This window comes from Felis catus, chromosome A1, assembly GCF_018350175.1.
Source record: "Felis catus isolate Fca126 chromosome A1, F.catus_Fca126_mat1.0, whole genome shotgun sequence".
NCBI lineage: Eukaryota > Metazoa > Chordata > Mammalia > Carnivora > Felidae > Felis > Felis catus.
This window is the reverse complement of record NC_058368.1, coordinates 129,468,190-129,496,012: the sequence shown is the minus strand read 5'-3', so window position 1 is coordinate 129,496,012 and position 27,823 is coordinate 129,468,190. Positions and strand designations below refer to the sequence as shown.

Genomic DNA, 27,823 nt, shown 5'->3' with positions numbered 1-27,823 from the left:
TTCACTAAACGAGTGAGCAATGAGCCAAGCCAGGTGGGCTGGGGTCTGCAGCAAGGTGACAGCATCACCCTGCGAGTTTTGTTGTGCAAACTACCCGGAAAGCAGGATTTCAGAGGCTAAGAGGACAGAAATCCTGAGAGCATTTCTGGTCATTGTCCCACATGGATCATTTAAAAATATCCCTCCCAGAGCGGGACATTCTGAACCTGCCTTGTTCACTCACTCTCATGCTTCCAAGCTGCTCAGTGACCACAGTCAGAAAGGGATGACTTTACAAAAATCCCTCACAATGATACTTTAATTAAAACAAAATCCTTCTATGTTCTGTACCATTTAAAAGCTTCATTGTAAAAAATACTCACAGAAATAAAGCATTCCTTTGTGTTCCTTTCGAACACAGGAAAGCTGGCCGCACTTCTATGGCAGTATGGGAGGCTCAAGAGACAGGGCCCCTTGAATGCACTATGCAAATTTATGAAAACAACATGCAAATCAGGATAGTTCTAGTGATTCAATACAAACAAACAAATGATGGGAAAGAGTTTGATTACTGTGCCTTGAGGAGAATTCCTGACTTGACTTGTAGGGTTGCCCAGGTGTGTGTGTATTTGTGTGTGTGTGTGTGTGTGTGTGTGCTCATGCAATGCGTGTATGTGCGTGTGCGTGAGTGTGCACGCACATGCTTGTGGGGCAACACAGGACAAGTAATGAAATGTGAAAGCCCTAAGGAAGTTAGCACCTTGGCTTTTTGTTGTTGTTTCCTGAGACCTAAAAAACTTCTTCCGTTGTCAGGATTATTATTATTGAGGTAAAACGGAGCTATATGTCCATTACATGGTGTAGAAACAAGTGCAGTAGCATGGAAATAACATGCAGCCTGGGAACCAGGCTGGAAGAACTCCCACTAAAAGCTGGCAGGGGTGCCCTGCCACGCTGTGCTTCAGAGGACCCGGCTCCGGCACTCTTCTGGGCTCCATCTCTGTCACAGGACAGCAATCTGCAGGGCCAATGGCACATGCCCTTCCAGAGTGCCCATCCTGGGTACCCAGAGAAATCTCACCATTGCAGCAGGGAGCCTGGTCTATGGGGATGTTAGGAAGGTGTGTGTGACAAGGGAAAGGGACAGGCTTGTTGGCTGGCTTGACTTGCAACATTTACGTGTCCAGTGCTAGAGTACGTGAGCCTCCTATAGTTCTTGAGGCCCAGATACCACTCCTGTGGGGAGCGGGCCTGGCCAGGGGACATTTGAGTCCCGGGTCAGCCTCTAGCGGTTATGTTATCTTGGATAAAACCATTTCCTTTCTGGGCCTTCCATCCCTCATTGCTCAATCTGGGTCAGGGTGAGACTGGACCAGATGAGCACTAAGTGTTTGGAAAGATAAACATCTCTAAGGAAGGCAGGACGTTTAAAAATAATCTCCTGGACCTGGTGACCCATAGGGGTTTGTCCTGTCAAAAGAGAGGGCATGTTAACAGTTCCATACAGTTTGTATATTCATGATTTCTCTTGTACATTTGCCAAATTCATTAATTTTCAAATATCAGATCTGCACATAATTGTAGGGCGTTGCACTCATTAATTTAATCTAATTTAATTGTGCATAAAGTTACAGCCTTCTGAAGTTAGTATGGAAGCTTATGCAAATAACATGCAAATAAGAATTCAAGGGCTCTAAATAACCCAGCCAAGACTACAGCACCATACCTCAGAGTTCCCAATTATCAACATTTATCCGACAATTAAACACTGTATCAGGTGATAGAGTTTACGAATGAATTCTGGCAATTCTTCAAGACAAATAGGTGCCCTGAAAGCCCGCATGTGGTGAATTCTCAGGCAAACTGTTGCCCAAGTTCCACCAAACAAGTATTTCCTTTTCCCACTCCAAGGTCAGCCCCGCTCCTCCCTCAGGAATAATTAGCTGGCAGGTTTGGCACTAAGACGGGTGCCTACCAAAATGCACAAGGTTAATCCCATGATTTGCGTCCTCCTTTTGCAGATAAGCAGCCTAAATGTCAGGCCTCTTTTTTACTAAGTGTCTGGTGCCCCGAAAGGTGGCTATCCCAGGGTGCTGAGGGTTGCATACCTGCTTGGTTTACCACCATCTTTCACAGCATGGACAAGTAGCTTCAGTAAATTCTCCTTTACATGTCATAGGCAGGACACTTACAGCAGAGGAACACGGCCCAAGGAGCCCTAGCTGTACCCTCCTTCTCTCTGCCTTGTAAACAGGTTCAACTGTCCAGGGGAGCAGCATCCAATAAAAATGTACTTCAACTCCCTTACACCACAGTGGGAAATATGTCGCAATTCCAAAGAAAAAGATTTTCACTCCCCGTAACCTAAAAACGACCTTGTTTCAGAGTGACGTTTGCTAAAACGGGAGTACTTTGCATTTTTACGAGGAATCTTACATTCTCTTCCTGGTTTGGTTTGGTACTGGAAACCAGAACTTTCTTCTGGGGGGTGTTTCTCCAACCCCAGGCCAGTTTCCTGGGAACCCCGTGCAAACCTGATCTGTGCCCACGGGTACACGGTGCGGTCTGATCGCTTCAGAAGAGTGTGTCCTTCGGCAGAGCCCGTCTCAACGGGAACCTTGGAGGTCAACCAAGGTGGCATCGGGGGCCCTCTGCCGGGCGTAGGTGCTGCTGGCCCCTGGGGGTGCCGGGTGAGGGACCACAAGCCTGGCTGCCTGTGTTGACACTTCCAGGGGCGCACCAGGGTGGCCTGGCTCTCAGTTGGGACTGTCACCAGCAGGCAGCCAGTCAGGTGCTCAGGAAGCTCAGGTACTGAATGCATTACCATCACACCTCGGGCAGGGTGCACTCGGGTGGGAAAGCCAAGGCCTGGTCTTTCCACAGAGCCCTGTAAGGGCTCATCTGCACCACTGCCCATCCAGCGGCCTCTCTCTGTGTCAGGCCCTCCCCTCTGACTGTGAGTGAGTTTTCTCTGGTTCTGGCTGAGACAGTGAATTTTGTAAAATTTTACTAAATAAAGTGGCCTATATTAACAACAACAACAAAAAGTACTTCAGGTCCCAAAGGCGAGCCACAAATGAAACTTTTACTTTTCTTGTGGCCAGGTTAAAAAAGTAAAAACAAAGATGTAAAATCAATTTTAATAATATATTTTGTTTAACTCAAGTTATCCAAACTATCATTACTTCCATTTGTAATCAATATAAAAATTATTAAGGAAATATTCTCTATTTTTTCAGTCCCCCCCCCCCCCCCCGCTTTTTACAAACTAAGCCTTCAAAATCTGGTTGTGTATTTTACACCTGCAGCACGTCTCATCTGGGACTAGCAACGTTTGAAGTGCTCATTAGCCACATGTGGCCAGTGGCTCTCAGGTTGGACAGTGGCTAGCCATCACAGGAGGCCGAGGAAGGGAGGCAGGGAGAAGCCACGTTCTCAAATGGATGCGTTGCCAGTTTGTTTGCCTGTTTATCTTTGCAGCAGTAATATGAATAACCATCCCATCCTGTATGCCTGCTTATGTAATTAATTAGCATTTATATAGTAATTTATGTTTGCAAGTGCTTTATTGATACAGTTGCCAGTATATTTATCTACTTGCATGTTACACTTTCACGTGTGCCTACCTGTGCTAATTACTGCTGTAATTATTGACGATATTTAAGAACACAACTCATACCTACCTTCAAGAACCCCAGCAACCACTTTAATAGCAACCATAAATTCTGTTTTCTACCTCCAAGTTCTGTCTCTCTCACCAAGAAATTGTATACCTCCACCCAAAATTCTCAAAGTTCCGGGTCGGGCTCAGAGTGAAAAATGCGTTTCAGAGCAATCTCGTCTTTTCCCCTTTGTCAGCTTAAATTTCACATGAATGAGATAGAAATTTAATGACCTATCTTGCAGCAGCAACAGCAGCCTCCACACGCAGCATTTCAACATGAAAAGGATAAGTACAAACAATGACCACTACTATCAAAGAGTCCCATCTCTAATATCAGATGGCATTTCCTGCTCCCATTCCAAAACTTCTTTCTGACCCACAGTGGAGCTTGTGAGCAGGAAGGGGCAAGAGGAAAAACAAGCAGAGATGGGGGCCCTGTGCCTGAGTCACTCAGGTTCCTGGCACCCCCTAGGTCACAGAAGACTCTGGCTGTCCAGGAGGAGGAGAAGCCTGGGCCAGCTGAGGAGACTGGCGGAGGGCAGGCGAAATAGAGAGATGCGAAAGCTTGAATAAGCAGTTCCGAGGTACGAGAAACATAGGATTGTGCTGCGGTTAAGAGATTTGAAAGACCATTTCACCTTACCCATTCCCCTCCCCCCCATCTCTCCCTCCCCACCCCAGATCAATGAGGGGGAAAAATTACAGTGCTCCATTTCATTCCGTGGTTCTGCTGCTCTCAGTGATTGGAAATGCCAGCGAGGGGAATGATATACATCATGTGATGAAAGGAGAGTACAAAAATATTCACCAACAGCTATGAAAAGCAGCTGCCTCCACAGCAGAACCAGGCGGCTCTTGAATAGAACACGGCAACACCACCCAAGAGACTTAAGACCAACTCTGCTCCGAAGCAATTTTGTGAGCCCAATATTGGGGATTAGAGACGAACAAGGAGAGATCTTTTGCCACAAATCACTGCATACCCAATGCTGTTGCTACCTACTCTGGGTCTCCCCAGGGGAAAATCATTAAGCCTCTTTCTGTCTCTCTTTAAAATGGGAGCTAAATTAGCAACTTACCACAAAGGAGTGTTTTCTTAATTACTTGTGTACAAATTGCTTGATATTACTGAATGAAAGGTATCAAGGAGAAGGCAAGCTATTACCATGATTATTTCTGTTGTAATATCAAGCAGTAGTCCAAAGCCTTTTCTATCTTTTGGATTATGTTTCAGTTCAGTGATACTTCAGGGAATGGCCTCCTAAGGCTCTCACTGCCATTAGTACAAGCAGCATTTCAAAGACTCGTCCAGAGAGCCCTGCGTCCCTGGGCCAGGCTTGATTGATGCGGAAGTGCATTGGAAGACAAGAGCAGTTTTGGGAGATGGGGTGAGGGCATGAGTGGTGGCCTCATCCTAGGCAGCCACAATGTGAAAATATTCATGTTGTAACCCAGGGCTTCCTCTCTCTATGCATGTCTGACTCCTAGACTTGGTCGTGAGGGCCAGCCTAGTGGGGGTGGGGCCCAGACTGATGACTGTCAGCATCATAGTCTAATACCCACTCGCTCTGAGGCATCAGACCTGATCACAGGCTTCATAAATAAACATGGTTTGACACAGCATTTCCTTGCTAGAAAAGAGGAGACACATCTTTTCTGTGTATTATCTCTAAGGGCAAGAAGGAGGGATGTAAAAGGGAACTTTCCAGACAAATCTAAGAACTGCAGTTTCCTCAAAATCTTACCAGAGTGAGGGGCTTGTCCCTCTACCAGCAGTCCTGCCCCAGGGCCACCACCAGAGTGAGCACCACTCATTCAGTGGGTGACAGTGCTATCCAGGAAGGGTCTGTGAGTCAAACCTGCCTGCCTGCGGATTTTGTAGAGATAGTGATTGCCCTGATTTACTATTGCATCTTTGAATCTGCTATGATTGGGTCCTCAGTAGGAATGTGGGGTAAAGAGAAAGTGACACATATAGTAATTATGCTAAAATATTGGGTGGCAGTCGAATAAGGACTTGGAATGGTTTCTACGGAATTCTTTTGATTAAAACATTTGCTCTGTTGGAGAGAATACTATATGATGCTTCTGAATAATGAGACAAGTTCTATAGCCCAATGGGATGGGGGAGGAAGTCTATCACTTGCTGGATCTCTCATAGAATTGTTTATCCATTTTGCTAAAAAAAATTTCTTATGAATTTCAGTATATTATTTTTTGCTATTACTATCTTCATGATAATGACAGGAGAGTGTTTAGACCCCAGTTAGCTTCTGACTCTCTATGCAGCAAACCTATTTCTCCTCCCACATGCAATTTTCTGTCCATTCATTAATTGTACTGCTGCTTTCCTAAGTTTATTTACTGCCTTCTAAATATATATCTTAATTTATACTCCTAGTCCCATGGGGAGCTGATAAAATATAAAATCTTATATAATAGCAGGAGCAGCCACAAATATTTTAATATTCAGGGCTGCTTCTGAATCCTAATTTTGCAGATGGAGTGAAGTTCATTTTATAGTAGCTATTGAAAACTAATAAATGCCATCCACATCACTCAGCGTTGTCAATAATCCACCAGATTGTGTGCCCAGGGATGGCGGGGTGGGGGAGGTGGCGGGAAGCAGCTCCCAGCCCTTCCCTGACCAGCCTCTAGCTGCAGCCCCATAGCTGCCTTGCCTTATCAGCTGGCACGATTCTACTCAGGTCAGCAATGAGCAGAGTCTTTTTGAACTTCTAATCTGCTGGTGGAGAGATTCTCTCAAGAAGGGAATTGCTGCACAGAGCATGCAGGGGATGGGGGTGAGCCGGTCCCTTCTAGCACATTCTATTCGCGCTTCTCAAATCCAAGAGATGAGCAGAGGGGCAGCAGCAGAGTGGCAGCGAGGCTAACCACCAAATGTGGCTGGAGGCTAGCTGAGAAGTTAAGAACAGAATGTTTGCATCTCCCCAAATTCCTATGTTGAAGCCCTAACCACCAATATGATGGGATTTGGAGATGGGGACTTTGGGAGGCAATTAGGTTGAGAGGGACATGAGGGTGGGCCCCCATGATGGGATTAGTGAACCTTCTAAGAAAAGACTCAAACTCTGCCCTTGCGAAGGCACTGAGGAAAGGCCCTGTGAGCACAGAGCAACGTGGCCTTGTCTCAGTCAGGAAAAGGGACCTCACCAGAAACCAGCCCTGTCAGCACCCTGATCTTAGACTGCCAGTCTCCGAAACCATGAGAGAAAATCACGGTCTCTGTTTAAGCCACCCTGTCTATGGTACTTTGTGACGGCAGCCTGAGCTGATGAGACAGTCATGCTCTTTTTATTTTAGGAGTTTTTGCCTTTTCACTAAATTAACCCTTTAAGAAAAAACAAAAGCAAATAGGATGAGAGAACAGCAAGGAGGTCAGAAACTGACTGTGTGCCTCTTATCCCTCCATTCTTTGTTTTACCAAATAGTGATCAAGTTGTTCTTGTATTTCAGGCACTAAGCAAGAGTGAGTGTGTATGTGTGTATGTGTGTGTATGTGTATATATATATATATATATATATATATATATATGTATATTAATGTGTACATACACTTAAAAATTACATATATTTGTATTACCTTGTATTTAGTTAGAAGTTATCTAAGGATTACCAAGTAATCCCCGCTCTCTAGGAATTTACAGCCCAAAAGGGGATGTTCTAACAGCTGACAGTCTACCAGCAGGCAGTGCACTGAGAGAGGGCAGGGAGAAAGAGAAAGTATTTCCAGCTGCCAAGAGTTTGGGGAAGGAGGTAGGAGCCCAGAGACACCCTGTCGGGGAGATGCCAGTCGAAGCGGATTCTTGCGCAGAAGGTGGCCAGCTGGCCTCCTAGTCCTGAGGAGTCACTTAATGTCAGCCAAAGCACTGGCCAATTCCCTCTTCTTTTTCTCCTCTGTTCCTCATGCAGCTGGTTGCCCTCTTGTAAAATCTCTTTGTTGTTCCATTTTTAAGACTGCCCTGCTGTTTTCTTGGACTGGATTTCATCTGGATGCAAATTCACAAGGAGCAGGAGGGTAATCTGCTTTTAGGCAGTCCCGGGAGATGGCCTGCTAACGGCTGGGCAGAGAAGCACATCAAATCAGTTTGATGAAATGTGTTAGTTCAGAGAAGTCAGAAAACATCTGGTCCCAGAGCAGCATGGATGCAGAGAGCAAGTAAATGGTCCTATCAAGTTTTGCCTTCAGATTCATCCACGTTACCGGTCTGAGTTACAGGAGAGGAAGCCCAGATGCAAGAACTCTCTGTATGGTGCCCCTGGCCTTAAACAGTCTGAATTTTTTAAAGATGAAATGTTATCCACATCTATCATAATTTTTCCACTGTGAAACTATCTTATACCCAGAAACAAACTCAAATTGACCTTCTATCGTGTTTCATCTTTCTGTGGCTTTCCTCCCTCCCTCCCTCTTTCTCTCTTTTGGACTTCTGTAGAGAAGTATGAAATAAATGGATCAAAATATATGAAGACACATGCCACTGCCCCCCTGATGGGACAGAGGTCATTTTCTGCAGTGACACCCACCACAGCTTTCATTCTAGACAGGGTCCCCTATCGCGAGTGTGGGGGACCCCAGATTCCACCAGCAGCACAGCAGGTAACAGCCACAGGATGTGGTGTGGAAGAACCACCACAGGTAAGATGGGGGAAGACCTCCCATCAAGTCCTGCACTAAAGCTCTCTAGGAAGCTTTGGGCCCAACTGGGGGCGATGATGGGAACCAGCTGCATAGTGGGAAACTTTTTTTTTGGTGGAAAGAACTACAAGGTGTTAGACCTGGAAGGGACAAGAAAGACCGTCTGGTTCAACCACCTCAGTACACAGGAATGGACACAGAGTCCCAGAAGGGTGAGGAGATTTACTCAAACTCACGGTAATTAGTTGTAAGTACAGGTAGGATGAGAATTCAGAACAGAGTGGAAGATGGGAGTCATGAAAATTCTGGATCTCCCAGTAAAGCATTCAGAGAGTGCCTCTTTAGAGTTAGCTGCAAAATGCTGACCATTTCCCTCTGTTCAGAGCCATTTAAAACCGTGGTGTCCAAACTAACTAATCTAGGTGGCCTTTAATGCTTTACTCAGTGTGTCAGAGAAGACCATGCCCTTGCTGGTATATTAGTCATCTGGCGCCTCAGGCATCATGCATCCATTGTGCTATGGATTTGGTGGTAAAATGTTTGAGCAAGAACTTGGGGACATTTGCCTGGTGGCGCAGGCTAAGTGGGATGGGGTTTGAACATGGTTGAGGAGACAGTGAAGAGCTTCCTTGAAATTCAGGAGCTTTTTAGCAATAGTTGGCCCTAGGCCTAGGGTTTTTAATATGCCATATTATGTATTTATAAATATATAGTACAAAGAGTAAATAGAAGTACATACGGTAAACATTCAAAGTACGTAAGAATTATGCATGGATAATGTCTTATCTATTTTCACTTTGGAGAGAGCATGTATACTTGAATTAGCCTAAGTTAAATGTCCATATGATACCACTTGACTAGAGTAACACTTATGTTTAAGGTAAGGGAAGTGAAGGTTAAAACCTATACATGTAGGATACTCTGTCACCAACAGAGCAAATCCTAGCACAGGGCCTGGTACATACATTCAACAAATACCAGCCAATGTTTTTCTCATGGAAAATGAGGTTCAGTACCCAAAAGACTGGCGTGTTCTCTGGGAATCTGGGTTTAAGTGGCAGGACTCCAGCCCTGGAATACCAGCAGGAAGAGGACAGCATACTGGTTTTCTAACAAAAGGCTTCAGTATGGTCTGATCTTACAGGGGACTAGGGACTAAGTGGAAAAACTGTCAAAAGTAAGGAGAAGGCCCAAAGCTAGAGGTCTGGTCCCAGGGCTGGGCCACTATGGTAGGTCAAGTTACAAGAGGAGGAATCACAAGTCCAGACAAAGTCAGATACCCCAAGATCCTTGGCCATACCACATCATCTTAGGTCATTCTACCAGAAAAGGCTGCAATGGAGGCCCACAGTAGAGGCCAGCAGCCATGGGTCCCAAGCCTGGGAGGAGGGGGCCTTAACTCCCAGCCCACCTGATCTGGGATGCTTGTAATCTGATGGTCTGGGATACATGATCTGGAACCATGTCATCTCTATGGCTCTTTAAAGATGTGTTCTTGGGGCGCCTGGGTGGCGCAGTCGGTTAAGCGTCCGACTTCAGCCAGGTCACGATCATGCGGTCCGGGAGTTCGAGCCCCGCGTCAGGCTCTGGGCTGATGGCTCAGAGCCTGGAGCCTGTTTCCGATTCTTTGTCTCCCTCTCTCTCTGCCCCTCCCCCGTTCATGCTCTGTCTCTCTCTGTCCCAAAAATAAACGTTGAAAAAAAAATTAAAAAAAAATAAAGATGTGTTCTTGCTAGCATCATTATTCGTGGACAAGGATGAAGCAATGGGCTTTCCAGAGCATTTGAACTCCGGAGAAATGAGGTTCTAAAGATTTCCAGAACTAAAACGATGAGCAAGGGTGGTTCATTGTTGACACACTAGAAACAAAGGATAACTATACCCTGGAATAACCAAGACAGGGCTGGTGAGAAGCATTTACTCCTGTCTGGAGACTGAGCTGTGTATTCAGCCATACCCTTACTCAGACCAAACCTAATTCAGTGGAGGAACAATCCACTTTTTTAAATTTTTTTTTTAACGTTTATTTATTTTTGAGACAGAGAGAGACAGAGCATGAACAGGGGAGGGTCAGAGAGAGGGAGACACAGAATCCGAAACAGACTCCAGGCTCTGAGCTGTCAGCACAGAGCCCGACGCGGGGCTCGAACTCACGGACCGCGAGATCATGACCTGAGCTGAAGTCGGCCGCTCAACCGACTGAGCCACCCAGGTGCCCCTGGACAATCCACTTTTTTGAAGGTAGCAAATTTTCCTGTATTTAACATCATCATCCTGGGTAAGTAAGTGTTGATAAATGATCTCAATCTGCATACAAGCCTTGTAAGAGGACAGCTGTGTATAATGACAAGATTGCCCTGGGGGGCTGCTGCTTTACTCTGCAGAGTGAGAAAGGCATGGCTTTGTGAAGTGGCAGGCCAGGACTCTTGCTGGTTAAGCAGGAGGATTTTCTTCTCACCCCCTGCTCTTTTGCTTGGCCACCGGGGCTGCCTGAGAAACTCCCCCAAAAAGAACACAGTGTTCTCAATACTGAAAGAATCCAGATGACACGCCCTAAGATTTTCTTTTTATACGTGTCAACACACACAAATGTCCCATAAAAGGGCTACCGTTATAGACGTATTTAAAAGATAGAAGGTCAGATTATTCCTAATCCACTGAAAAGACAGAAATTGCAATGAGAGGGAGAGTAAATTTAAGTGGAATGGAGATGATGGTGTCAGCCACCATCATGGGGTGTGCATGCCCTCTTTTTGTGCCCAGCTTTTCCATGAAATAGATTCCTTCCTCAGCTTCCACTGCTCTTTGCCCTGCATCATTCATTAGGCTTTCTCTTTCAAAACTGCCCTACCAAAGGAAGAAAGTTGAAGGCCCTGTGATACACCCTAATTTCAGGGTGAGAGCCAAGACCAAGGGCTTCAAACTCCAATGTTTAGGGGGAACAGGAGGTTAGAAGGACAAAAAAAGATTCGAAAAGTAAGGCTCTTGATTATATTCTGAAACGGATGTGAGCACAATGTCCACTTCTTCACATGGTCCCGCACCTCCCACTTTAATGTGAGCCTGTATATAGTAAAATTCTTTGGAAACTGAGTGGTTCAGGAAAACGATTGCCTGTTGACTTTCTGGGAGTCATTTAGAAGAGCCCATAACAACCCCAGAAAACATTACTTTTAAAATTCTATCACACTAAATGAGACTCACCATGGGGCCATGTATGCTTGGCACGCTCTATGTAGTAGATACTTAATTTTTCCCTCAAATGTATTTGTTTTCCTTCTTGTATTAATAAATTCCCCCTGAAGTTTAGCCGGACTGTCCATACACACACACACACACACACACACACACACAAACACACACACTTACACTTTACAGGTTACCTAACTAATGTGTGTGGCCAGATGGCTAATTTTTAACCTATGGGAGGCAAGCAGATCTATCTTGCTTTTATGGCTGAGAAGGAAATGAGAAGGCAGGAGCTGGGGCAGCAGTTTTAGACCAAGAGAGGAACTATTAGAAGAGATTTGCTCAGTGTAAAAAAAGCAAGAAAATGAATTACTGTGGTCAAGTATTGGACTAAGACTCAGAACACCTTGAAGGAGTACTAGTCCCTTTGCTTACTTACAAGGCATAGGACTTTGAGAAAGTCATGTGATTTCCCAAGCACTTCAGTATCTTCACATACTGAATATTGGCAGTAAGAACTACTCTATCTCACAGGGTTATTGTGGAGACTCAACGAGATCATCTGTGTAGGAGCTATTTGTAAAGCTGTTTTTAAACTAGAGTAGGTTATGGCTGGTAAAACTGTAGGCAAAATATGTTCTATCCTTTTGAATAAAAGCAGGTATTTTGATGCACACATTTTTACAGGAAAAGCTACTCAATTCAGTCTTCCGGAGACTTGTCTGTTCAAGAGTAACAGTATCAACAGGACAAATAATTTGTTTCCAAGGTCCTAAACTTGCCCACATTATTAGTAGTCTTCTGGTGACCTTATTCTTTTCTGTGCAAAGGCAGGCTCTGCTGGCACCATCAATAGATGATTTCCTGTTTTGACAAATCTGATGAAGAAAATGATTCTGCCAGGAATCAGACAGATGTGTAACAGCTGCACCAGTATGTGACAAGTTGATTGTCATGGTAGATGTCTGTGTGCCTACATTTGTGAAGTTGAAATTAAAGATCTCTAATATTGTAGAGCTTGATGGCAGTTGTGTGTAATTCTGTGCAGTGAATATGGTATACTTTCATTTCAGAATGACCTAGTTGAGCCTTCAAATCTCCAAAAAGATGTGTATACTCCTGATGCTTATAGAGGTTTGTCCCGAGTATGGCTTCTGAAGGCTTAAGAAATTACCCATTACCAGACCTTCTGCATAGTTCTCAATACAAAACTGACAATTGCTCAGTTTTGACCCAAAGAACATTTCCCACAGAATAAGAGGAAGCAGAAACCCAAGTGATATATTGATTGTCATAGAGCATTGCCATAACCTCAAAACTAAGCACAGACTCTGAAAATCTCAGGCTGTAACATCGATGATGTTTTCCTCAAACTTGCCAAATGCTGAAGAGGACTCAAATTCCTCTTACTCTGGCTGGACTAATAGTGTCATTCTGCTAAAAGCAGGGGACCTACCTGGTCAATTCTTCACTTGTAGATAATTTCATGGTTTAGAAGTTAGAGGAAGCAACAAGGAAAATTTCTATTTGATTCCCTATTTTGCCCAACGAAGAACTGTCTAGTGATATGAAAATTCTAGAATTTTTGTCAGAAATTGATTCCATCATCTTGAAATTGGTGATACCAAAGGAAGATATTGTCAGGGGCATATTCTAAAGCTTATCAAAGCAAGTTTGAATAAATGCAGAGAAACAAAATAGCTCATCTACTTGTACATGTATTTTGGGGTTTCCCCCTCAACAATGGTCTGTTTTTCTAAAAACTTTATCCTTTAACAATCTCATTAATGACTGCATCCACTAATGACTTCAGACCAAGAGATCAGCTCAGGCTCCCACATTTGTACCCCGTCACCTGCATCAGGGATGACCTCAAAGCCAAGTCACCTAATCCATGAAATGGTTAATTGTAATGTTATAGTTGGTACACTCTACAGCTGAGAGGTCATAAACAATCAGAAGCAGATTCTGTAACACAGCAAGCCGAAGTCCATTCCTGCTTAACTTGCAGGGGAGTTGAGATAAAGAGTCAACCAGGGCAGTTTGTTTGTTAAGATAAGAACGGAATAGACGGTGGACGGCAGTGAGGTCTAGAGATGTGGAAAAGAGAAAGAGAGACAAGCTAGAATCCAAGATTCTGTGGGGATGGAATCCTTTGTATGTTTGATTCATGGATAGAGTTCAGCCCAACTTGGCATCACTTTTTGCCCATGTGTGTCTGATTTCCAGATGACAACTCTCAACAATGAATGGTACTTCTGTTCTTGTTTCTGTTTTTGTTTTTTAATTTTGAGCTGGTGACAGTGGTTATGTTATTTATAATCAAGGTATCTTTGGTGTGTTGAGGTGTCCAAAGACACTCCAGTACAATACAAGATACAGATGATCACTCTAAAGGCCCTCCCCTTATCTTTGCTAATCAGAAGCATTCTCTCCTATGGCTGATGCTTCAGCAAAACTTCTTCTGATACACAATCATTTACAACCTGCTAACCAACATATTCTTGGCAGCCAGTTTCCTTTAAGTAATTTCCCATGTCTCTTCCCAACGGAGATTCTGCTCCGCAGAAAACATTCACAGATTATGATTTTCCCAAGTCTTGATCAGAAACCGTGTTCCTCAATGTTTTAGAAAGGTTTTCTCCAGCTCAGATGCAACAATCCAAAAAACTTCCCACTACAAGGATTTGAAGTCTAAACGAGCCGGTCTAACTAGGTCAGTGATAGTGACACTGGAACTACACAACATGGAATCTCACATTTCACAACACAAATGGGAAGGTTATGTCATTATCGCTGAAGATTCCCTACTTACTTTTGGAATGTAGCAAGAGGGGAAGCCAATGAAAATACACTATTCTTAACTTTTCACCCAAGTCTTAGATTATGTTATTTGGGGATATCAAGTTGGAGGTTATTTCTTTATTGTCAAAAATGTGAAAATGACTAACCCTTTTTCTATCATGTCTTCTTAGTCTACACCAAAAACTTGTCCTCACTTAGAAAATGCCATCTGAGAAATCGGCCTCAATTTCTGTGTCTTTAAATTGGGCCTATCAGCCTTGTTGATACATTCTAAGGATCCTTCATTTCTCACTATTTTATACAATGTATTGAAAGCAAGAAAGATTAAATAACAAATGGAAAATGGACGGTATAGCCTTAGTGGATACACTTTACCTAGGTCTACTGTGATTGGAACCAGATGGATTAAATTTATTTGGGAAGGAAACAGCCTGCTCTCAGAGCAGCTCATGTTTTCTTCATGGGATCTTTTTAAAAAGCTAAAGAAGTGACAAACTGAAATGTCTAAATCTGGTCTGACAGGTTTAGAGATTTTGAAGCTAGACCATATTACAGGTTTCTGTTAAGTGTGGGCGGATGCTTGGAAAGCCAATGGGGGAAAAAAATCAACTAATTTGTACTAATCAACAATTCCCATTCAAATTCTTGTTTGTTCAGTGAGAGCTCTGACCTCTTCAGAGCCAGCCTGGAAGGTGTAAAGGACTTCTCAGTTATTCGATTGGTCCAGCCTCATGCTTGTCATTGCACAGCGACTACCTAAAAAGTAACCTATCTCTTTATGGTAATACAGAACTGCTCTGTCCCCATGCGATCCATTGTCCTTTCAAAATCCCTGTTTGCTCTCCAGTTTCTGCAGACTAGTAGAAGAGGTAGCCTGTCTTCTCTATCCATCGTTTGGCTCTTTCTCCTGCTGTATCTACTTTTCAAGAGCTAATATGGCCTCTTAAAAAGTCATTTTAAAAGAGAAATTGGGCAAACAGCTAATTAAAAGATTAAGACTGTTTACCAAGTTGAAGTATAATGGAATAGGCTGCGGTACTCTAGCTGGTCCAGTCCCCTTAAGGTTAGCAAGGTAATAGACTAAACACAAAGATCTGGGATATTTAGTAGGTTTCCCTTGGCACTGATTCAATGGAAGAAGGTACACGGGCATTTGCTGCTTGGAAAATCCTATAGGCAACTCCCACTCTCACTCAGGACGCCATAGATATGATATCCGAACCTGAGCATCTCCTCTAACCCAGCTCACTTTAAACGCATGCATCACCCCTAACCAAGCCTCCAAAACTCTGGGTACCCAAGGAGCCAATGCCAAGGCAAGGGTGGGGAGCTTGGATTGAAACCCTAGGAGACAATTGGAACCCTGCACACTTGTGACCGACATAATGAGCCACTGGATGGCACTGTGGATCCATGCAAATGCATATGGAGGGACATTTATCTTTCTTTTAAAAAGGCTGTTTAGCCTTGACAGGTAATTTGGCACATTTTGAGTTGATATGTGCCAAATGATTTGGCAAATATTTCACTTACCTCTGAAAATAGGCACACCTGCTGTTCTGGCCTTCAGGGAAGGGAGGAGGGTAGCTTTCTCCTCATCTTCCTGTTGTTGCTAATTTCAGAACCTAAAACAAGATTTTGGTCAAGGATATGCCAATCCCATTTTAAACATAGGGCCATCTTTCAAATCAATAGGAAAAGTTAAGTGTTACTTAAACAACTAATCTCTCCAGTCTACAGAAAGCATCTTTTCATCTTACCAGTGTTGTCCAATCTGCCAGTAGCTGGATCATCTGGCTTAGGACCACATGAATGGGATTTGCTTGAAAAGGCATATCCCTTACTTGTCCTCCAACCAAGAGCACCTAGGAAATATGTTTTCCAAACTTTTCTGTTCCAAAGAATTTTATGCCTAGTATTTAATGTAGTTACTATCAAGAAAAGCTAAGCAGAGTGAGAAGGTCTCTTAAGAAACATCTAACCTGCCTCTTGTCCATCAATAAACCACTGTTTTGTGGAACATTATGGTGATGTTGACATGTGCACATTCCATTTCCACTGGGAAACAGGAATGGCAGACCAGACATCACTAAAACATGCTACAGACTAGGCCAAGATCCGGGTACGCTAGCTTTAACTCCACCTCCTATTTATTTGCTAGCTACTCATGAGAGCCTATCAGGATGCAGTTGAGTACACGTGGTTGTTAATGGTAGGACTTGGAGTTAATCTAATTTTTTAAATGGTAAAACATTTGCGAACCCAATTACTGTAGTTAACCTATCTAAAAAATGACTTGGGACTATTTCCCACTTGTCCAAACATACGGTGGGCTGGGAAAAGGTAAGTGAGAGAGGAGAGATTCATAATTTTCCTTTCTAAGTATTATCCTGTTATCACCTATTGACTAATAAAAGACTTATCTCCTTGTCGTATCTACTCCTGTTTTGAAATCTATCAAAAGACTGTGATATTACAGAGGGACTCTGGCTTTGAACTCAGGAACGTGGCTTTTAGTCCCAGATCTATCAATGCCAGCTGTGTGACAGCAGGTGACTCATTAACCCTCTAACCTGAGGGTTTTCTGACCTGAGCATGAGGCAAGGAGGCAATTTAAATGAGCTCCATGGCTACAAAAATATTGTCATCTTATTTAGCTTAGGCAGCCTCAACAACTTTAATAAAACTTCAGTAAATGTTAGAGGCATATGTAGCAATAATGAAATTGGAAGGTGTATTTTTTTTTAAATAAACTCTACATTGCCCATTTTCTTTAACATACTAAGTGTAATAAGGCAAAGAAACTTTTGTGTTAATGAGTTTATGGAAAGTAATGGATCACTGCTTAAAGTACATATATGTTTAATGATGTCTATTTGTCTTTTGCACTCAGCTTAAGAGTTTCAGTAATAGCTCATAAATTGTTGTTTCGATATGTAGATTCTGGTTCTTCTTACCTGTTCTTCTGTATCATGATGCTACAATTTGTTTCCAGTCCTGGCCAGATGAGGAACGTCGAGGAGTTTGTGGGTGACATTGACAAGAGAGGTTTCTCTGGACTGATGGGGTCAAAGTCCAATTGGAGTAAATTGAGAAAAAAAAATGGGAGACTAAGAATGGTACCAAGTGGAGACCACTCCTCTGAGGAGTTTCCTGTAAGAAAGGGCAAAGAAAGACGAGGCTTGTAGCTGGCACATGGAATCTTGGGAGGGATTCCTTTTTTGAGATAGCAAGGCAGACATTCTAATATTTACCAGATACGTGAGGAATTCGTGGATGTATTTATTCAAATACCTCTGGAGGTCTGACCACAAGATTGAGATCTGATTGTAGACCTTGAGCTCCTACTTAATGAAGATTAGAGCTGGCTGCTGCTATTCCACATCTTGGCATTGTCAGGGTTTTCAGGTAGCTTCTGGGAAAAAGCTCAGGAGCAGGCCTTTTTCCTGCTGTGTTAGCAGGGCTTTATCAGATCATTTCAGAACCAGGAGATGGTATCATCCAATCTCCTCATTAAACTGAAGAATCTGATGTTCAGATAAAATAGGTCTTCAGATTTGCTCTGAGAGCGGTGTTGGGTAAAGATTAAGAAAATGGCTGTGTGGCTAGAAATTTCAGGTTCGAGTGCCCACGGTGCCACCACTTACTGGCTAACATGTGACAGTGAGCAAGTCAACCTCAGTTTTCTCATCAGTTAAATGAGGGTATGGTGTATTTCACAAATCAGCATCCCAAGGGGACCTTTTCTTATAGTATTGTTGTGAAAATCCACCCCCCCCCCCACCCCCCCCCCCCACCCCCCCCCCCCGTCTTTCCCTTTTGAGGCCAACCAAAGCTGATTGTGGTTAAGGACTACCAGGTGTCCCACGGGAGCTATAATCAATCCTCTTTCAACAGCTTTGTAGTTGACTCTAGGATGGAAATGAGAAAAATGTGACTGCAAGGCAGAAAAAAGAGAGGGGTAGCCATAAAGCAAATCAGCCCTCTCTAGGCCCACATCCAGTCCCTGGATGTGTGTGCGATAAAAATCTGCCTCTAGCAGGCCTGCCAAGCACAATCCCTGATTCCATCAAAGGCAGTGGGTGGGCATCTGCTTTTGTTGTTACCCCTTAGCCCAAGTACTGTGAGGTTATCAGAGATTCTGTCTGTAATAGTCAAAGTAGCGTAGAATGTGTGTACTTTCTCTTGGGGACCTTTTTAAAAAATTATTATTATTGTTAAATTCCCAGCCACCACTTTACTTAACCTCATTTCCTAGGTTGGTTTTCTTCTCACTGGAGATGAGCAACACAAGCTTGAATTAAAACCAATATAACAGCGCAAGTTAATTGGAGTCTGAACGGATCAGGACACTTGAAATCTGGCTTGATAAACCCCCACAGGGTTTGGAAATGAGTCTGACGGGAACCAAAAAAATCTGGTTTCCATGGCCCCAGGGATCCATTTACCAACTTTCTATAGTAATCCCTGGACTATAACTAAATGCTTACTTTTAAATAAACAATATATCTTTATGCCCCTATTTTACATAATAGTGTTGTGAGGGTGGTTACATAAAGAAATGCATATGAAAAATGTTACAGTCTTTTTAGCTACTGATGTAAGCTTTAACATAGTGGGAAAAAGTAACATTGTATTTTCTTGTTGGAGCTGACTTATATTTATGTTTGCCTTTTCCTCATTTAAATATATCGAAAACGTTATATTATCTTTTAGCCTTGCTCTGGTGCACCCTCCCTATGTTGTTTTACCATTTTTAAAACTTACTTTCCTGGGGGAAAACATGTTTCCCACTAAAGAGAGTATCTTCTAAGTTTCAAGCACTAAGAAATTTGACAAAGAACTTATTTGAGACTACCACAACGTGTATGGGAACCACAAGCATGGGCTGCTGGGTAATGGGAAATAGAACTGTTAACCTTTAGTCTATCAGCTGAATTTTGGCTCTGGATATAATGACACAAAGTCATTACCCCCTGAAGGTCCATGGTCTTTGGGGAAATGAGTGGATAGTGGTTTCAGCTCCATCCCTAACAGCCCAGAGTCTCCATCAGACTGGCTGCCATTACAATTAGAGTTAATTGTCACCAGTGCCACCGAGAACAGGGATTGAATGAGATGGGAGAGTGAACTCCTTCGCCTGTACTGCTAACAGTGGTCCCTGAGCAGCTAAGGACTATTCTTCTCCTAGGCTGTTGAAAATCTGCTTTTGGAAATGAGTGGAAGGCATGAAGATGTCTATTCGTGTGTTCAGTCACAAAGTCTTGCTTTTCACACAGAATAACATTTTAATAGCTGGTGTCATTTAACATTATATTTGATTAAAGTCCCATCTGTGTTCGGTCCACAGAAGAGGGAATGTTAAATCAGCTACTCGACTTCCAGTGAGAATCAAGGATCTTCTCTGGAGGGTACCATTGAGTTCAAGTTCTTTCAGATGGTAGGCTTATTTTAAAAATTGCTTATCCAGGCAACCAAAAGTCAATGCTGCCTCTTTGGAAGAACCTCCACTGGAGAGTTTTTAAAACCCACTTTAGTTGGACATTTTGGAGGCATGGTTTGTTCCTTTCCTTGTTTATTGTAGGTGGTATTTAAGCCTCAAATAGCAACAATGGTGTAGTTTTAGAATAAAAGAGGCAATTAAATATAAACAGTGGATAGAAATAACCCGGGCCTCTTTTCTTCACATATTTATAAAAGATGTTTCCTTCTCTTTAACCTTATCCTAAATACTATGAGGGAGCTTGGATAACTTCTCCTCCAATTGATGTTTCTAAATTGGTGACATACAATTACCTTCTCCATATTCACACTGCTGAATAAGCTGAATTTTTAAATTATACACTTGTAGCTGGTTGAAATCTTCCCTAAGTATAAAACAGATGTTAAGTATCTTGAAAGTTGATTTTAAGATATTTCATCCTTTGGTTTCCGGACAGGAAGACTAGCCTTACTTCAAAACTCTTAAGAAAGATTACCACCATGCTAACTATTTTCTCATCTTTGGAACTATTCTCTGATTATATCACTTGCTCTTGTTCAAGTGTCACCAAGTGAACTTTAACCTGAAAATTCTGGCTATGTTCACATTCTGAGAACCAGAGACTCAGAGTTTGAAAGTTACCAGGTAATGGGGGTGGAGATGGTAGGAATCTATATGCAGTGGTAACATGCTTGGTGAGCTCATTAATTTTTAGCTGAGTTTTAAGATGGCCTGATTTAATTGGGTGATTTCTAACTTGTTCTAATACAGGGGCTTGACAAACAGCAGAAACTGAGTCATTCAGGTTGTTGTCTTTTGTTTTTTAACTGCCCATTTGTGAAAAATGATACCATCGCTTGGAGAGATGTTTACAAGCGACATGAGCTCCCATATCTTACCTCCACACGTCAGCCAGGGCGGAACTGGCTTGGACTTAAGAAGAGGTGATGATGTCAATGAGAGTAGCCGTGTTGATGCCGAGATACACAAACAGATACACAGAAGGGAGTGAGTCAGGGGCTCGGCAGATGAGGCTGAAACAAAGCCTCGGATTTGGAAGTTATAAAGCTACAAGAAATAGAGAAGCCATAGATTTGGGCAAGTTCATTTATAAAGCACATAGAAACAGAACCAGATGACTGACATTGGAACCCCGGGGCATGGCAGCATTTTAGGGGAGAGCAAAAGGACCAATGGAGGAAACCGAGACGGAAAAGGCAGACGAAGGCCAAGAAGTAAGAGAGTACACTGTTCCTGAAGCAAGTGAAACAGCTCCAAGCAGGAAGAAGCAGTGTGTCGTGTCTTTGCTGCAAAGAAGGAAGATGATGATGGAAACTCAAAGCACATCCATTAGAGTCAACACTGAGGCCATTCGTGACTCTAGGATTGGGAAAGCAGTTTCTTTAGGATAGTGGGGGCAGAAGTCACACTGCAGACAGAGTGTCAGAAATTGGTGGGAAGAGAGGAAGTTGGACTTAAAAGGCTAATAAGAAAGAGGTAATCTGAGTGATATTTGGGATTAAAACCACTTAGACATTGGTTCATTATTATGTTTTAAGGAGTTGAGAGGCCTGAGATATTGTGTATACTCAAGGGTCCAGCTTGCATAGCAAAAAGGAGGCGGAATGTTCAGGAGGGAGAATCAGGGACTTGGAGTAAGCCTTGGAGGTGATGCAGTAGTCAAGACTGAGCACAAGGAGTGAGGAGCCCCAGAGGCAAGAAGGAGCCCCAACCCCTTGCCTAGATTAGTGGGGAGGGAACAGGGCAGAGGAGAAAGGAATAGCTTCAGACACATTTGTGGGAGATGGTGGCACATGGGAATCCTACGATGACTTTTTTTTTTCCCCCTGCAAAGAGAAGTTGTGGTTTTCTGAAAAGAATAGGGAGAAACTGGAAAGGAAGGAAGTTTTAAAGAAGGTGAAAATCTGCAATACCTATTGAGGGGGGTGGGAGAGGAAAACCACTTAGATAGGTGGAGGTAAGGGCCTTTGCCTGAGTAATGGGTCTGTGGCTAAATAAGCTAATTTGATTGGAGATACTGGAGTTGATTAATTTTTTGTTTCCCAGACACAGAATACACCCCCAACTTATGTCACAAATGTGTGTTGTTGAGCATAAGAGAGAAGCAAGTGGGAGACTTTGGAAGGGTCTAGAGCACCTCAGTGCTAGGGGCAGCAGGTAAAGGATGAAAAATAGCTTACGGTGGTATTTTTCATCCTAATGTAGTCAGCATGCATATCTTCCCCTGGCAAATCATCAGTTTCATCTTGTATTTGAAACAGTCTGTGGTCATCAGTATACTTTGAATTTCAGTCAGAGTAAGGACTGGTCCCTTGGGGTGCCTCAGGGGCTCATGTGGTTAAGCGTCTGACTCTCGGTTTTGGCTCAGGTCATGATTTCATAGTTTGTGGGATGAAGCCCCATGTCAGGCCCTGTGCTGTCGGCGTGGAACCTGCTTGGGATTCTCTCTCCCCCTCCTGCTAGGCCCCTCCCCCATGCACACTCTTTCAAAAAACATAAAATAAAATAAAGAAGAAGAAAAAGATTAAGAACTGGTCCCTTAATTTAACAAAGCAAAAATGCCATATTACCCGAAACTGTATAGTTTCCCATTATTTTGAACACTGCATTCTAATCCCACATTAAAAAAAAAAAAAAAAAAAAAAAGCAAACAACTTTCACCAGTTTGATTTTAGGGGCCTGGTGAACTTGATTATTACATGATTTTTCAAAATGACTTAGCCACTTTGGTAATTATAGTGCTCACAGGATATTTTTGCATCTGGGGCTACTTTTAAATTTTCTCAGAACTTTTGTATGCTTTTGGGGCACCTGGGTGGTTTAGTCAGTTAAGCAACAGATTCCTCATTTTGGCTCAGGGCAGGATCTCTTGGTTTTGTCAAAATGAGCCGCCCCTGTATCAGGCTCAAGCTGACAGTGTGGATCCTGCTTGGGATTCTCTCACTCCCTCCCTCTCTGCCCTTCTCCCACCTCTCTCTCTCAAAATAAATAAATAAACTTTAAAAAAAAAAGAGTCTTTGTGTACTTTCAACTGTTAGGCTTTTGTTTTTGTTTTTGTTTTTTAACAGGCTCCACACTCAGCATGGAGCCCAAAACCCAATGCAGGGCTTGAATTCACTACCCAGAGTTCAAGACTCTATTATCAAAACCTGAGCTGAGATCAAGAGTCGGCTGCTCAACCGACTGAGCCACGCAGGCACCCCTAGTTTTTTGCTTGTTTATTTGTTTGTTTAATGTAACTGTGATGGAGGGATTTCTATTTGCTCCGCTTGGGAAAAAGAGTGACTGACTGTGAGAACTCTTTTCTTTCTAAAGGTCTTATCACCAGACTAATACTACCCCAGTTATTTTTAAAATTAGTTTTTGCAGGTTGTCTTCAAAATTTCTGGGAGGTCAAGGTATCTTTAACAACAAAAGCAAAAACAAAGACAAACAAAACTGTTTTCCTACTTTCTCTTCTCTATACAATCTTTGTGCTAGCAATACATTCCCACCAATGCTGGATGAAGTTTTCTGACTGTTTAAGTTCTTAATCTCAAGATAAAGTAGGGAAAGTGGCATTGAACTAATCCATTCTTGAAAACATCTTAACATTATAAGCAGAACAAAGTGGTACAAAATGTATTCAGCCTCACGGATTTCTCTAGATTGTAACCAGAATAGAAAATGGCAGAATGTATTAATTCCTAAGATAAAATTATAATGAGAACAGAAAATGGTGCGAGATGAATTAATGTAACGGCAGGCTTCTGTCTGCAGAACTCGGCACTCTCTAAATACCACATTGCAGCGCTCTGTAGTCAGCCTCTGCCTTGTAATCTATATTTTAAAGATGCTCTAAAGATAAAGCCAAACCATATTCTCGTCTCCAGGAGCACCTGCCACAGCACTCTGGACACTGAGGGGCCCCAGGGAAGGGGCGAGCAGACTTACCTTGAGGGAACAAAGCAGATTTTGCATAGATAGTGGGAAGATTTTTATTATTGCAAACATACACTGACATGCTTCCTTCCACTGCAGATATCTTTAATCTGGAACTCCAAAAAAACCTTAGTTGAAGTGGTCGTGGTTACAAAAGAAAAATTTGTTCTTTGTCCAAAAAAAAAAAAAAAAAAATTCACATTTTACAGTGTGTAACTACTTGGTATTTTCTGTTATTGCTTTTGGGGGGTCCAGGGATGACCCTCATCCAGGGTGGGGTGAAAATCCAGGGTGATTGTCAAACAGATACTGACCCAGTATGTGTCTGATGCTAGATTGTCTTTTTCAGTATCTTTTATCGGTATTATAAATATACTTATTAATAGACCCAATGTGAATTTAGGGAGAGAGTTGGTAAATGTAGATGAAGATTATAGTAACATACCTGCATTGTCATTCTGATGCATATTTTTATAAGCTTTGTGCTGTTCAATGAAGTCAAATGCGTGCCCATAATAAGCAACTTGAGGTTCACAGCTTCAAACACTTCAAAGGTGACTGTGGTTCCAGAAGGCACAGTGGAAAACCTCGAGTGGTCATACTGGAACTTTCAGATATTCAATAATGCTGGTTCCACATAGCTTTGCATCCTCCAAAACCTGATCTGATTGCAAATGTTTAATCTAGAAATCTGGTCTCTGAATCAGAACAGGTTTGAAGATTTGATTGGCAGCAATATTGCTCTTGTTTTGAATTTTCATGATGCAGGAAATTTGAATCCAGATTTTTCCTTCTCTCCGTTAATATCACGACACGGGGCATGGCTAGTTTATCTAAACCATGAATCAGAGTTTTAAATAACATCAGAGCAAAGCATTAGCAGTCCTATCTTATCATGACTGCTTGTGATTTCAGAAGAAATCTGCTAACTCGATGATAATAAGCAAGAACGAATTGCGAATTACCAGAATATGCAAACTCCAGATGATATTGAGACCCAGGCTTATGCACTTTTAAGTTTTTCTTTTCACGTATACCTGCCAAAACAGTTCTGTGGCATAACCTCCTTAAACAAACTTGGTGACTTATGACTGTACCTTTCCCAGGACAAATTCTTGCCTCCCTGCCCCCCTCCATCTGTCCCTTTGGTCCTGCCCTTACACAGTCAGGCATTATTGCCTTAGAAGTACCTTGGAAATAAAGCTATTTGTTTGTCTTCAGCCCTCTGACCTGTCTCTAAACATGCAACCAATAGTATTATAGCCCCTTTCATGTTTCATTAAAAGACAGAGAAAGAGACTCAGGATGAAAACCCCAATTTCCTTAAGAAATCAACACCTTTAAGTGAATAGTACTTTTGAACTCATATTTTGGAAACTGGCAGCTTCTTTCTCTGGAGAAATTTAACCTAACGTATCTTCTCCCCACTGTTTGCACACTCAGTACATGCAACATTTGCATTTTCCTTTAAAACCATAATAAGGAGAATTAAAACCCTATGATTAAGCATTTAACATAAAATTAAAGGGACATGGCTATTCATCTGGAAAGTACTACATACCTAAAATTCAATCAGATCTCAGATTTTTGTTTCTATACAAATTGCATTTCATAGATTTGATATTTATGCCTATATTTTTTTCAGGCATGGTTTACAATATTTTATTCACATCTATAGCATTTTAGGGGTGGGGTGACAAATTTTGGTGAGTTTACCACGGGTTGGACTTTAACTTCTCTGAATAAATTCCAATTCTTCTTTGCTTACCTGACTTTCATTAGGCCGAACAGAGAGGGGTACATAATAGGCATGAGGCGACTACAATATGCCTGACTTCATGAAGCTTATACTCTAGAAGGTAAGGCAGAATTCTGAAACCAACTTTTGTACAAAAAAGAACTTTACATATGCTAAAAAAAAAAAAAACCTAACAATTTAACAGGAAAGTTTGAATATTTGGAAACAGAGTTCAATGTAGATTCTAATCTTCTGCTGTATTCCATGATAAATACCAGGTATATTAAAATAAAAACTGTAAAGAGGAAACAAAAGTTGAATATTTACCTGTGCTCTGTATGTGGAGGGACTGTCTGCATTTGAAAACAAGAGAAAAGTACTACATGGAAAGAAAACAAATTTAACTAATTTTTAAAAGCCCAATTCAAAAAAATAAATAAGATTAAGAAACAAGAAACAAGGAAAAGCATTTGCCACAATGATGTAAAAGGTCTAAGTCACTTATTACATCCGGAGCCCATGCGCATCAGTATGCACACAAGACTGCAGAAAGAAATAGGCACGGAGGCAACAAAGGACAAAAGAGGGAACTCAAGGGTCCAAAGAGAAGAAGACATTTACCTTCACAAATGTGCAAATAAACATAACATAAAGCTAGAATAAGTTACCGTTAAATAGCAAAGATTATAACGGAGGCAATATTTGGTGATGGCGCTAGTAGAATGAGATGGTCACTTCATACCCCACTCACGAGAGTGGAATTGATGGGGCCTTTCTGGACATCAGTTTTACATATGTCAACAGCCTTAAAAATATTATATTCTTTGTGTCCACAGTGTATTGTTAGGCAAAACCAGCAAATTACAAAACAGTTTTTAATCATATGGTTCCATTGCTCTTCCATAGAAAGAGGGGAAGGATGGACAGAGGAAGGCAGAGAGGGTAGGAGGGAAAAAGGAAGGAAGGGAGGGAGGGAGGAAGGAAGGGAGGAAGGAAGGAATTGGTACAAAGACAGTGGTAATTTTGTTTTCTTCTTTAAGTATCAGGGCTTTTGTTTGTTTCTTTGTTTTTGCAATGATTCTGCAATGCAATCAGAACAGAGACTAAGAAACTTGCAAAAAAAAGGCTCACATCCTTTGACCTACTAGCTCCCCATTTAGAAAATCATCCAAAAGAAATGGCAAAAATGTAGACAAAGAGTTACGTACAAATATGTGGTTAAAAATGAAGACAACATCAGGAGACTTTAAATAAATTCTGGAACATCCAAAAGATAGGCTATTATGCAGTTGTTATAAATTATATGTCAAGGTTTTCAATGACATGGTAAAACACACTTGACAAATTTTAAGCAAACAGAATAAAACAAAACAGCGTATAAACTGGATAAAAAGGATGACCTCAAACTCAAAAAATGTGAAAAAGACTAGAAAAATAAAACCCCAAATGCTAATGGTTGTTATCCATGAATAGATTAATTATTGAGAATTTTTTCTTGTCTTTTGCTATGCTTTTAAAAAAATTCTTATGCCCTGTTATATTATGTACTTTTGTGGTACACCTTCTTTTTGTATTATGTACTTTTATAAGCAGGGGGAAAAAAAACCCTAGATCTTGTGACTCTCCAAATGAAGTTCTTTCCATTATATCAGAGTGTAACAGTTTTCTTCAATAGAGAGCTTTGCCTCGGACCAGAAATGATAAAGTGTTCGAAAGGGGCCGTGATATCTGCACACCACTGGGAAAATAAAATTTCTCCCAACAAGCAGCAGGCATCACCGTCCTCTACCTACTTTGCCCAATGACACACCAGCTAGCTAATGTCCATTATTTAGAATGACATACTACAGTACTAAACACAAGCAGCCAATAATCCATACTCGGGGGGACATCATTTCTAGAAACACAACCTCCAGAAGGTCTGCTTCCCATTAATGATGTGCTAACTCTCAGAAGCAAGGATCGGTGCATCGCCACGTGCAGTACCTCGGATGGCTGCAACGCTGGGTGCATTGAATAATCGCTAGATAAACATCTGAGCACCAATTGCAAAAAGATACTCCTGTGGGTAGTAAAAAATGTTCTCTGTTTGCAAGTTGAGGCTTACCCCTGTGTTTTGGAGATACCTGAATTGGTTTGGCTCTTTTCCAATTACAATCTGTTCGTAATCACCTAGGGTCTGTAACATCAAGCAGTGTTATGAGGGAATTAATTCTTTCTATGTGACAGTTGTTAGTGTAATTCATGTCCTTGTTTTTAATTGCTGGATCAAATTACTTTGTAGATTATTTCATATTTCATCCCAAGAGAAAGGAATAGAAAAAATGTACAGTGCCTGTGGTGACTTATTTGTTTAGTCTACCC

The 27,823-nt window shown here is 42.0% G+C and overlaps 1 long non-coding RNA gene across 3 annotated transcripts in view; it reads right to left on the bottom strand.

The window, feature by feature from the left end:
• LOC123386503 overlaps positions 1-27,823 on the bottom strand; it is a 108,996-nt gene that overhangs the window by 66,634 nt on the left and 14,539 nt on the right. Inside the window, exons 2-4 of one of the 3 annotated variants that reach the window (XR_006600448.1) lie at positions 17,255-17,450; positions 15,831-15,922; positions 7,254-7,725 (exon numbers count right to left, since the gene is read on the bottom strand). This is a non-coding gene — a long non-coding RNA (uncharacterized LOC123386503). Of the gene's footprint in view, positions 1-7,253; positions 7,726-15,830; positions 15,923-17,254; positions 18,054-27,823 lie in introns of those variants that run through there. The other 2 variants (XR_006600449.1, XR_006600451.1) reach the window with 2 other exon arrangements.